A 15,199-nucleotide genomic window follows, 5' to 3' on the forward strand; every position below is an offset into this window, starting at 1 on the left:
CACATCAGTGAGAGACTCACATACACAAACAGCAAGAGAGGTGCGCACGCACACACGCACGCACACACACACCATAACATGCAGCAAAGACAGGTACAACCATACACAGACAATCCAAAAATGCAGCAAGGAAAGCATGTACAGCCACAAATGCCACATTACATACACACAGAAAAAGCAAGAGACTCCCAAACACAAAATAAGGGAAATACAGACACAGAGCTGCACAAACAACAAATGCAGGGAGAAAAGCAGCTATATAACACATGCACACACACACACACACACACACAGCTACATGTGCAGGAATAGAAATAATGACAGACAAATTGCTATATATGCAAGCAAGAGAAACATATATGAATACACAAATACACAGGCAACAAAAATACACATAAACACAGCCAAACACAGCAGAAGAAACATCTGCAACAAGAAAAGTACAAAGGTAACATAACCAACAAGAAAAGGAAAGAGCTGCACATCCAGGGAGACACACATACCACACTTACATGAGTGACAAGAGAAATGTATATAGTTACACACACACAAGAAAATGTACACATATGTACAGTTCCACATTCAATAAGAAGGGTACACATACAAAAGAGATACATTAGAATTTAGACCTGTGGGCAACCAGAGAGGCATAGAGAGGCACACAATCATCCATGCATCAGGAAAACATACATGTATGTACATGCAGCTATGCACCCAGCAAGATTCTTCTATACAGAGCCACACATGCAACAAGAGACCCACACGTATACACAGTCACACACAGGCAGCAAGAGTGAGGCACACATAGGCATCAGCACACATGCAACAAAAGTGACCTACAAGATACACAGCCACACACAGAACAAAAGAAACAAAGCCACATATGCAGCAAAACAAACACAAACACACAGCAAGAGAGGTGCACACTTACACGCAGTGACATATGGAACAAGAAAGGTACCTGTACATGTACACCCAGCCACACATGTAACAAGAGGCACAAACAGCCACATTATAGCAAATGAGCCACAAAGTCCTGCATGCAACAGGGTCACTCATGCCACAAGAGAAGCACACCTGAAAAAGTCATGCATGCAACAAGAAACACACAGAGAGACACACAAGGTTTGCTGTATATGTGTATGTCTCTTGTTGTGTGGGAGACTGTAGGTATGTGCAGGTCTCTGGCAGTGTTTAGGTGTGTCTCTCATTGTAAGTGTCACCCTAGAGATCTCTCACACATGCAACAAGAGAGATACACACAGACACATGTACACAATGAGAGCTATGTATAAACATAACCAGACATAGAGCTAGAGAAATATGCACATCAACAGAGACACATACATGCACAGATTCACACAAACAGAAACAGGCATACATAAACACAGTCACTACCTGTGCACGAAATATACATTCATAAATACAGTCCCATTCAGCAAGAGATATACACACACACAGAACCCAAAAGCAGCAAGATACACACTGCCACGTATGACATACAGGTATGCAAAAACACATGTAATAAGAGACACACTACCACACACATAACAAGGGACATACACATGGAGGTAGCTGGGTAGCTCAGTGGATTGAGAGTCAGATCCAGAGACAGGAGGTCCTGGGTTCAAATCTGCCCTCAGACACTTCCTAGCTGGGTGACCCTGGGCAAGTCACTGAACCCCTATTGTCTAGCCCTGACCACTCTTCTGCCTTGGAGCCAATGCTTGATATTTATTCTAAGATGGAAAGTGAGGATTAAAAAATAAGACACACAAACATAAACACATTTACACAGGTATCAAGGGAGACATACTACCACACATGTCATAAGAGATCCATACATAAATATAACCACATATGAAGCAAGAGACACACATACACACAGACATATATATAGCAAAAAACAGACACATACATGCAGCCACACTTGCATCAGAAGAGGCACAGGCAAACACATCTGCACAGCATCAAACTAGACATGTAAACATTGTCGCATGTACAGCATGGTGTATAGATAGAGACACACACAGAGGCAGCCACACGTACAGCACAGAAGCACAAACATAGCCCTAGCCACCCATGCCGTCAGAGGCACACAGAAATACAGCCATCTACACGTTAAAGGATACATAGATACATGCAGCCACACATGCAAGAGACACACACATCCATGTTACCACAAATATGGCAAGAGAAGCAAAAACACACAGGATGGAGGCATACATACAACCACACATGGCAAAAGAAAAACCCTCAGACACAAAGAAACACACTTTGCAAGAGTAGCAATGCATACAGTCAGCAAATGAGGTGCACAGCATGACACAAGCAGTAAGAGAGGCACATACACAGCCACATGGAGGCACATACACATTCACCCGGCTACCCGTGTAGCAAAGACCCAAGTACATTTAATGAAGTCACATAGCCAGCAAGAGAAGCATGTGAGCACACACACATACCACAAAGCATGAGAATAACACATATATGCTTATATGCACAGTCATACATGGATCAAGAGGCACACCTATAAACAGCCTAAACTACACATGCACTTGCACACACAACCACCCAGCAAGAGTATCACGTATTCCCACGTGCAACAAGAGAAGAACAAATATTCACCAGCCACATAAGTCAATACAGCAAGATACTGTACAATGCACAAAGCCACATATCCAGCAAGAGAGGCACACATACACACAGCGTCACAAACCACACCCAGTGCAAAACACACACATATACACACTCCATAGACAATGGAGCCAGAGACACACCTGGAAACAGAGCCACATAAACACATATAAGAGAAGACACAGACACAGCCCTATAAGCCGGTGCAACAAGACAAGCACACATAGACAGACACACAGCCATTTAAGCCACAAACAGAAAAGGTGTTTGTGCATGTACATCCTCAGCCATACCACAGCCTATCAAGAGTTGTATTCAGCCAGAGAAAGACACGCAGGCATACACACAATGACCCTTACAGTCACAGACATGACTACACAAGCACATCAAGAGGCACCCACACACTGACACGAGATGGGTACACACATACTCATGCAGACACACACCCAAGACACATTAATTCAAGAGACCAGCCGACACATCTATTCAGAAACATTCATATCCCCAGATACAGACACAGATATGATCAAATCCTGAGGCAGCGACAAAGACAGACATAAATATTAATATTCAGATATCACTAAGGACAGAAGACGACACACTCAGGCCCTACCCCAAAGGAGCTTACAATCTAAGGAGAAAGACAACAAGCAAACATGTACAAATGAGCTCTTTACAGGATAAATAAGAAATGATTAAAAGAGGAAAGGCACTAAAATGTAAAGGAACTGGGAATGGTTAAGAAAGAAAAACACATAAACAACAGACAGACCCAACCATACACTCACAGGCAAACAGAAACCCAGAAACATAGAGATAGAAATATCCAGAACTAGACACATATCCAAAGACAGATACACACAGGCAGACCAAAACCCAGAAACACACACACACACACACACATACACACACACACACACACACATATATATATATATATATATATCCAGAACTAGACACATATCCAAAGACAGATACACACAGGCAGACCAAAACCCAGAAACACACACACACACACACACACACACACACACACACACACACATATCCAGAACTAGATACCTATCCAAAGACAGATACACACACACACACACAATGACACCTAGAGATACTCATACATACAAAGCCAGAGATAGAATTCCACATACATCAATACATATACACATATACACCCAAAGATGCATACAGAGACATAGAAAAAGAACTAACAAGCCACAGAAATATTGGGTGGCAGGGTGACATTAAACAATGAGAATTTTTTTTAAAAATAGACACACTGAAACACCCAGAGATACACACCAAGAGACAGCCACACATGCCTAAAGACGTATCTATTCTCCTTGTTGATAGAGAAAATTATTACTTTATATTCCATGCCATGAGAGGGGCAGTGTTGTTGAGATCATAGGAGACATGAAATTTCAAAGTTCTCTTCAAAAAGAGTGCCCAGAGAAAGAGAAAGAATTTTGAAGAAAACTGAGGAGCTATCACTTCAAGCACATCCCTGATTTCCAGCTTGCTGACTTAAATACCTCTGGAATTTTTCCTTCTTTGAGAGAAGTGGGCTCTCTCTCCCTCTCTTTCCTCCTGCTACCCCAACTCCTCTCTCAATCAGGGACATGGTCTGGTCAACATCCCTCTACATGTCAGCTTTTTCCTAAAGTCTTCGAAATAGAATGTGGGACAGAACCAGAACTCTCCTCTTTCAAGCTCTGGACAACCACACCATTCACACAGGCACAGAGTGTAGAATCATCATTTTCTCCACCAGTAAGAAAAGACTCATGCAAACATTTAGATAGACTCAGAGTGACAAAAGACAGAAACAAATACACACAAGCATACAGTGAGACACATAGCCAAGGAGACCCTATGAAACATATAAGTAACACAGTGTACCACAAACAAACCCAAAGAGATCCCCACAGAAAAATCTCTATATCCAAACATTGAGACTCATATCCCACACAGAGGCAAACCCACCTAGTCAGACACAAGCACACTGAGTCACCCATAGAGAAAGATGCAAAGATACACACAAAGATACATACCTGGTTTACAGAGACCCACAACCACACAGAAAGGTACCCAGAAAGCCAATTGTACCCATATAGAAAGCCATAGAGAAAAATAAATCCACATACATATACACACAGCAAGATATTCCCACAGCCAGACACACAAAAACCCACTGTCACAAGCAGAGAATCACACCCACACCAAGATATACGCCCACAAGCAGAGGCACACAGATGCAGCCACATACACACTGAGGAAACATGCTACAAATCACAACAAAAGAGACAGACACCAAAGATACACAAGCCAGAGCAATCCACACACAGTGAAGAACAGTTCCAGACATAACAAGAAATACTCACACAACAAAGAAGATTCACACAGTTACATATAAGGATGTACATAGCAAGAAAGAAAAACAAAGTGAGATATGTGCATACTCCCAGAGACATGCCAGCAGCAAATACATAGAGCTAAGAAATGAGTGTCAAATGTGAGGACAAGTAAGCCAGAATAGCTAGAACATAAAATGTATTTTTATTGTTCAGTCATTTTTGAAGTCATGTCTAACTCTTCATGACACCATTTTGGGGTTTTCTTGGCAAAGATCCTAGAGTGGTTTGCCATTTCCTCCTTCATATGATTTAATAGTTGAGGAAATAGAGGCAAATAGGGTTAAATGACTTGCCCAGGGTCACACAGCTAACTTGCCTGAGGACAGATTTGAATTTAGGAAGCTCTACTATATCACCTAGCTGCTTTCATCGAATGTGTAGAAGAGTATAAAATGGGGGGGGGGGAAAACTGGAAAAGTAGGAAAGGAATAGGTTGTAAAGGAGGGTTTTTATGATCCTGATGGTTAACAAGGAACCATGAGAGTTTATTGGGTGTAAGAGGAAGGTGGTGACGTGGTCTGAGAACCAGAAAGGGAAGGACTTTTCCCAAGGCCATACTACTAATCAGTGACCTGGCTCTTATCTTCTCCTTCCTCTGTTCCTATCTCTTCCTACAAATATTTCTACCTCTGAACCTTTGTGTTAGAGGCAGACAGTGGATAGAGCTCAGGACTTATATGGTTGGGGCCTATGTGTTTGGATATACTTTCACAAAATTAGTTTGGGAGTTTTGTGGGAGCATCAGAGAAGGGAGAGAATTGAGACAAGGGAGGCAAATTAGAAAGCTACTGCAGTATTCCAGGTGAGAGAATTCTTAAAAATGTTAAAGTGGGGCGGCTGTATAAATAAAGAAGTAGGTATAGATGAGAGAAGTTGTGGAGACAAAAATAACAAGGCTTAGCTACAATAATCATGGTATCTGTGGAGTGAGGACAGAACCTGAGAGAACACTACCACTCAATGGAGGAAACCGAGGAATAGTCAAGAAGGTGGAAAGAAAAATAGGAAATAGCAGAATCATGAAAACCTAGAGGAGAGAGTATCTAAGAGGGGGTATTAGGCAGTATCAAAGGCTACAGAGATATCAAGATAGAGGAGGATAAAGAAAATACCACAGCATCATACATACGCACACATAAGAACAGTCTCATGCTTCCATGCTTCTGAGACTCTCCCAACCACGATATAGGCTCACATACATATCAAGTCACACACAAAACAACAGCCATATCTCAGTCACACAAACAGAGCCAGAGTCTCACATCAACCATAGAACAAACTCAGAGTCACACACACAACCACAACACAGCCTTACACACATTCATACACACAATCACAGCACAGCTTCAAACATGGATAACCCTAAACATAAACCCACAGAACTGCTTCATACATAGTCTATGCAATCATAGCATGGCCTGACACAATTGATCAAGTCATGCATACATACACCAGAGACGAATCTCACACAGAGACACAACAGTATAATCTCACAGTCACACAGATTCATACATACAAAACCAAAACCTCACACACAACTTCAGAACTTGCAGTGACACCCAACTCAACCCACACAGAGCACAGCCTTGAACAGAGAATAACAGACAACCACAAAACCGCTTCATACATACTGAGCCCCAATCACAACAGTCTAACGTACATATCAAGTCACACATTCACAAGTCACACACAACAACATGATTTCATACAATCACACATACAACAATAAAGTCTCCAAATCACACACTACCACAGCAGCCAAACATACATACCATACGCAATCATAGCTCTTCTCCCATAGTCACACACATAAAACCGAGTTTCAATCACAACACAGCCTCACATATGACAACATACAACCAAAGACCCTTATTCCCAAAGCAAAATGCATTCATAACCACAGTACAGCTGCATTGTAGAGTCACACAGACAACTACAGGACAGCTTCCTATATTATTGAGCCCCCTCCTGAGCTCAACATAGTCTGAAATAAATATCACACACAGTCACAGAAGAACCTTGCACACACAACTACAAGACAATCTGACAAAGTCACACATATAACAACAGCACATCCTCACACACACACCAAGTCACAGGCACACCACCATAGCACAATCTTTAGTCACACAGAAAGCTACAACAATCTCACACACAAACTGAAAACAACTTCATATAGTCTCACACAAAATCACACATGGACTCACACAGAATCATATATACAAACACAGAAGACTCACACATATCATCACAATGCAGAAAACCCTCATACAAAACCATAGCACATCGCGGAAAGTCACACACACAACCATAGCATAACCTCCAACATAGATTCGCATAAACAACCCCATAATAGCTTTATAGATAGTGAGTTAAAAATAACCACAGCATAGGTTAACACATATTTAGTCACTCAAATATAGCCCAGCCTACTACACATATCAAGTCACATAGACAACCACAACACAGCCTCATGCATAGTCATACACACAATAATAGCATAGCTTCACACATATAATCATACAACCACAGAACACCCTCACACACAACCATAGCACAACTTCAGAAAGTCATACATAATCACAGAACAGTCACATATATGCTGAGTCCTACACAATCATAGCACAATCTAGCACACTGAGTACCACATAACCATAGCACAGTCTAACATGTTTATTAAGTTGCATACATACACAATCACAAGAGAATCACCTACAGTAGCACTATCTCACACAATCACAACAACCTCACAGGGTTACAGCACAGCCTAATATATATTAAGTCACACATACACAACCAAGGGCCAATAGCAGAGTCTAGCAAAACCACAATAGCCACACACAATCACAGAACAATCTCCCAGAATCATACACAATTACAAAAGAGTTTCATACATACACATGATCACAGCATAGCTCCATACTTATCATCACACAACCACAGAAGACATTCACATACAACCAAAGAACAATCTAATATACAACTGAATCCAACATAACAAAACAGTTTAACACACATATTGAGCCACATATGCACAACTACAAAAGAACCTCACACACAATGGCATCATCTCACACAATCACAACACATTCTCACATAGTTACACATACAACTACAGCACATCCTAACACATATTAAGTCACACATATACAACCATGGGCCAATCATAGTCATAAACAAAACCACAACAGTCACATTCACACTCTGACAGAATCACACACAACTACAAAACAGCTTCACACAGATACACAATCATAGCATAGGTTCACACATGATATCACACAACCACAGAAGACTTTCACAAAAAACCAAAGCTCAACTTCAAATGACGTCACACATACTATCATATCACAATCTAACACACATATCAAATCCCAACTGTAGACCAGTCCCACAAAAACATACCCAAACATGATCTCACATAATCACACATACACACACAACACACTTGAACACAACAGAATCACACTCAAGCAGAGCAGAAGCTAACAAATACATAGTTACACATAGACTCATTGCATAGTCACCCACACAAAGCCTAATGTAGTCACACACATGCACATGCACACACATACACACATACACATATAACCATAGAACAGCTTCACACAGCCATAATGAAATCACAGACAACAATCATTTCATTTGTATTTAATTCCTACACAACCACAGTATTGTGTGCTTCTTTGGTTGTGTATGAATTGATATGTTTTAGGCTTTGCTGTGATTGTGTGATTTAATATAGATGTTAGGCAGTACTATGATTATGTGGAAAGTCAGTATTATAAAACAATTGTGTGGTTGTGTGATTCTATATGTGAGGCTATGCTGTGATTATATGTGTATGTGTGAATGTGTATAACATTCTGTATGAAGTTATGCTGTGGTTGTGTGTAAGAGTCTTATGTAGTTTTGTGATAGTACTCTATTAGTGTTTGTATTTATGTGACACTTTTCTGATTGTGACATATTTAGACACACAAGAGTATAGCCTTACATACATGTCAAGTCACATATGACAAGAGAAACACCTCATACACACAACTATAGCATGATCTCACAGTCACACACATCCACAACAAAGAGTGACACACATACACAGCATAGCCTAGCACATATCAGATCACATACAATCACAGAAGAGCCTCACACAAGCACACACAAGAACAGTCACAATCGTCACACACAATCACAACACAGCCTAGAATATATATATCAAGTCACACACAACCACAGAACAACCTCCTCAAGCCACACACACAATCACAATACAGCCTCATCCATAGTCATAGACACAATCACAGTATAGCCTCACATGTACCATCATAAAACCACACAAGACCCTCACACACATAGCATAACTTCACACAAAATCTCACACACACACACAGCATAGCCTCACATATAATCATAAAGACAACCACAGAACTATTTCATACATACCAACTTGCTATCTCATGTTAGCATTACTGGACATGTGTCACAATCACAGCAAAGTCTGAAACACATATCAACACACACAATCACAGAAAACTTCCATAAGCTCACACAACCACAGCACAGTCTAACATACATATCAAGTCACACATAACCAAAGAGCTTCATACGCATACATATGACCACAATATGATCTATTACCCTATAACCACAATATCAAGTCATTTACAATCAGACGCAACTCATGCATTCCCAATCATGTGATCCCAGTCAGAACAAAGTCACACACAACCATAGCACAGCCTAACATACATATCTAGTCACAGAAAATCACAGAAAAGCCTCACACATATACATAACAACCACATGTTTTCACATACACAACTAGAACAGTCACACTCAGCCACAGCAGCAGAGCAGCTAACACATACATCAAGTCGCACACTTCCACAGAATAACCTCAGACTCACACATAAACATAGTACAGCCTAACCCATAATCATACACATAATCACAGCAGTCTCACTCACAGAAGATTCTCTCACAAAACCATAGCACCATTTTGTACAAAATCACACACATTACAATACAAAACAACAAATGTATCAAGTCACACACAAACACAAGTTTCATACACACACATAAAATACCACAGTACAATCTCACACAGTAAAACATACAACCACAGCAGATCCTAACATTTATATGGTTACATACAACCAAAGAGCCTCATATATACATATAACACCACAACACATCTCATAAAGTCAATCACAAACAATCAGAGCACAGTCACATATAACCACAGGATCATATGTAACCAGAGAAAAACCTCAAACACATATACATACACAAAACCACATCACACTATCATAGACATATACATAAGTCATAAACAATGACAGCACAGCATGACATATCAAATCATATATAACCACATAAAAACCTCATACATATACATATAACCACAACCAGATTTTAGTCACACACAAAACCACAACAGTCACTCTCAGCCAAAGCACAAACATACATATCAAATTACACACATAATAACAGTCCAATCACACAGAGTAAACAGAGACACAAAAACAAGTCTCACACACTCACATAGTCATACATGCATACACAAAACCATAATACAGCTTCACAGTCAGACATACAATCACCACACAGCTTGACACATATCATTACACAATAGATCATCATACACAACCATAGCACAGCTTTGTACAAAACCACACAAACACAAACACAGCATAGCCTCACAGTTTCATACATAACTCTCATATAACCATAGCACATCCAAATGGCATATAAATTAAGTCACACAACTACAGTGCAGCTTAACATACATATCAAGTCATATATACAACCAGTCTTACATTGTCACACACCCAAAAAAATCCCGACAATATCACATATCCACAGACCAATGTCACAATCACACACACACACACACACAAAATAACAATTTATTTTTATATAGTCATACACAGTCACAGCTTAGCCTTGCACACAGAATCTCACAACTACATAATTTCATACATATTGAGTTTCCAGTCATAATGAATTAATCAAATCACATAACCAATCAAAACCTAATACAAATATCATAGTCACATACAACCTAGAAGAGTCTCACACAAAGAACCATAGCACAATCCCATTCACACACAAACACAACATAGTTACATACAACAGGGAGCATAGCCTAAAATGCATATCAAGTTGCATACAACCACAGAAAAGTCTCACACACATGCACAATTACTGCACGATCTCACACAATTACACACATAATCATAACATAGTCCCACCACAGCCATAGTACATCCTAACACACTTATCAAATGACATATAATTACAGAAAAGCCTCACACATATACACACCCTTCATGATCTCAGTCTCATGTCTTATAACCACAATAGTCATACACAACAGCGCATTCTAACACACATATCAAGATACACACAACCACAAAAGAAGCTTACATATGCACACAACCACAGCATGGTCTCACAATAACACATACAAGCACAACAGGGTGTCACACAACCACAGCATAGCTTAACACATGTATCAAATCACATACAACACAGAAGAGTCTCATGTAAGCACACAGAACCACAGCATGATCTTACACAGACATACACAACCACAACATAGAGTCATATACAATCATAGGATAGCCTAACATATGAAGCCACATACAACTACAGATGAGCCTCCTACACATACAACCACAGTACAATTTCATAGTCACATGCACATAACCATAACAGTCATACACAATCAAAGCACAGTCTAAGATACATGTCAAATCATACACAGAAACACAGTCCAACATCACAAGGTCACCCCAACAAAACCACAACCATCTTATTATGTATAACCACAGAACTTAACATGTCATACACAACCACAATACAGCCTGATACATTATCATTACACAATCACAGAAGACCCTCACACACAACCATAGCATAACTTCACAGTCACACACAAAATATAACCATACTTGGGACAGCTAGGTGGCTCAGTAGATTGAGAGCCAGGCCCAAAGATGGGAGGTCCTGGGTTCAAATCTGGCCTCAGACATTTCCTAGCTGGGTGACCCTGGGCAAGTCACTTAACCCCCATTGCCTAGCCCTTACTGCTCTTCTGCCTTGGAACAATACCCAGTATTGATTCTAAGGAAGAAAGTAAGGGTTTTAAAAAATACTACCATACTATAGCCTCACACATGGAATCATACAGATCACCATAGATGACATACTGAGTTCATACACACACAAAAAGACATTTTAACACATATCATGTCATTTACAACTACAGAAAAGCTCACATACATAAACAATCACATCATGATCTCAGTGACACAATCACAACAGTCATACACAATGACAGCAAAGTATAACACACAAATCAAGTCACATACAACCAAAAAGCCTTGTACACATGCACACAATCATAGTATAATCTCGCAAATCAAACACATAGCCACAACACAGTCACACAACCACAACAGAGTTCCACACAAAAACAGCAGAGCCTATTACAAATATCAAGGAATACACGATCAAGAAAGAACCTCATACACACAACCATAGCCACAATATAGTCACACAACTGCAGCAAATCTCTTATAGTCATATACACAGCCACAACAGGCATACACAAGAGCACCATCTCACACACAAGTCAATCATAACCACAGAAGAGTCTCTCACACATATAATCATAGCACAATTTCACACAAGTCACACAATCAAAGAACACATTCCTATATACCAAGTCCCACATAGCACAGCCAAACACACCTACCAAGTCCCATACAACCATAGTGCAACCTAATACATATATCAAGTCAAACATACAAGCATATAAGGACTTCACACATACATATACACATAGAGACACATTACACATCCACAGTACAGCCTAGTATACACATCAAGTTACACACATAGATACAGCCAAATTCCCAGTCACACACAAACACAAAAAGTCTCACAATCTCACAGTCACAATCACAATACAGCTTCACACATAGACGCATAATCACAACACAATTTCACACATATCACACAATCACAGAAAATCCTTTCACAGAATCATAGCATGACTTCACAGGCACATGCACAACCACATCATAACCTCACACATGGAATCAAAAAGCCATAGAACAATTTCATAATACTGAGTTCATAAACAACCATATCACATCCTAGCACATGAATTAAGTCACAAAACCACAGCATAGTCTAACATACATACACATCAAGTCAAATACATCATACAAAACCAAACAACCTCATAAACATACATATAACTACACACAACCAAAACACAATCGCATAAAATCTCAGCCTAGCTTACATACTATAACCCATACAATCACAGCACAATTTCAGCCACATATAACCCAACAAAGTACCATATAAACAAAGCATAGCATAACACATAAATCAAGATACACACAACCACAACCATCACATACAATCATACAATGACCTACATCACATACAGCCTCACATGAAACCATTCATACAATCTTACCACAATTTCATACATATCCTGAAATCACAAATTACCATGACATGCACCTTCATACATTATACACACAACCACAGCACAGTCTCACATAAAGAATAACACGCAACCATATAATAGTTTCATACATACTAAGTTACCAATCAACCATAATACTGCCTAACACATGCATTAAGTCACACAATCAAGGCCCAGCCTAATAGATACATCAAGTCACACATACAACCACAGAATGATAGATATCACAATCACATTACACACACAACTATAACAGTCACACAGAACCACAGCTCACCTTAAAATATTATCAAGTCACTTAAGAGCCTCAGTCATGCACACAACCACAACACTGAATCATACACAATGACAGCACAGCCTAATATGCATAACAAGTCACACGGAAACACAACACTAATTCAGTCACATACACAACAGTAACATACAATGACAGCACAGTCTAATATATATATAAAGTCACACACAACCACAGAAGAGGCTCTCTCTTACACACATAACCACAGCACTATCTCACAAATTATAAACACACAGAATAACATACAACCACAGCAGCACATTCTTAACAGACATGTCAACCACAGAAAAGCCATAGAATAACACATAACCACTGCACTATCTCACAACCACACACAGCAACAATATAGAATTGCACACAATAGCACCACCTAGCACATATATCAATTCATACATAATTTCAGTCACACAAAGAAAACCACAACAGTCTCAAACACAACCATAAAACACCCTAATATACTCATACAGCCATAACTCAGCTTCATGGTAATACACACAACCACAACACAGCCTTACACATATTATCATATAACCATAGATGATCATCACACATAATCATAGCACAACTTCACAAAAAGAGACACATATAACCACAGCACAGTCTAACATACATATAAGTCACTCTCAACCACAGCACAACCACATATAGTCATCAGCACAATCATAGCAGTCTCACACATTATCACACAACCACAAAAGGCTTTCATATGCAGCCATAGCACAAGTTCACAAAGTCACACACAACCACAGTAGCCTCAAACATGAAATTGCACAATTACAGAACAGTTTCAGACATACTTCCCACACTGCCATAACAGAAATCATACAAATATAGCAAAGCCTAACTTACATATGAAGTCACATACAGCCACAAAAGAGCCTCAGAGCACAGTCTAACACATATATCATCACATGTACAACCACAGACCCTCACAGAACACCCCAACAGTCTCACACATAACCATAGAACACCCTCATATAGTTGCAAACACAATTAGAACAAAACCTCATACATAATCATAAACACAATCACAACACAACCTCACAAATATCATCATAAAACCAAAGATGACCTTCACACACAACCACAGCCCAACTTCACAAAGTCACACACCCAAAACCACAAGTCTCATACATGACCACAGAACAACCTCACATAGTCACATCATACAACCACAGATCTTCACACACAACTTTACAGTCAAACAATTGCCGATGTTTCTTATATACTCATATATACTGTCCTACACAACCATAGCATAGTCTAACACATCTACTGAGTCTCACACAACCAAAACAAACACAAACATACCAACTCACACACAACCACAGAAGAACTTCACAT

General features: G+C 39.6%; 1 protein-coding gene across 6 annotated transcripts in view; it reads right to left on the bottom strand.

The window, feature by feature from the left end:
• The window catches only part of EFCAB8 (EF-hand calcium binding domain 8), a 133,090-nt gene that overhangs the window by 18,307 nt on the left and 99,584 nt on the right, over nt 1-15,199 (bottom strand). The gene's annotated exons all lie outside the window — the stretch shown is intronic.

This window comes from Monodelphis domestica, chromosome 1, assembly GCF_027887165.1.
Source record: "Monodelphis domestica isolate mMonDom1 chromosome 1, mMonDom1.pri, whole genome shotgun sequence".
Classification (NCBI taxonomy): Eukaryota; Metazoa; Chordata; class Mammalia; order Didelphimorphia; family Didelphidae; genus Monodelphis; species Monodelphis domestica.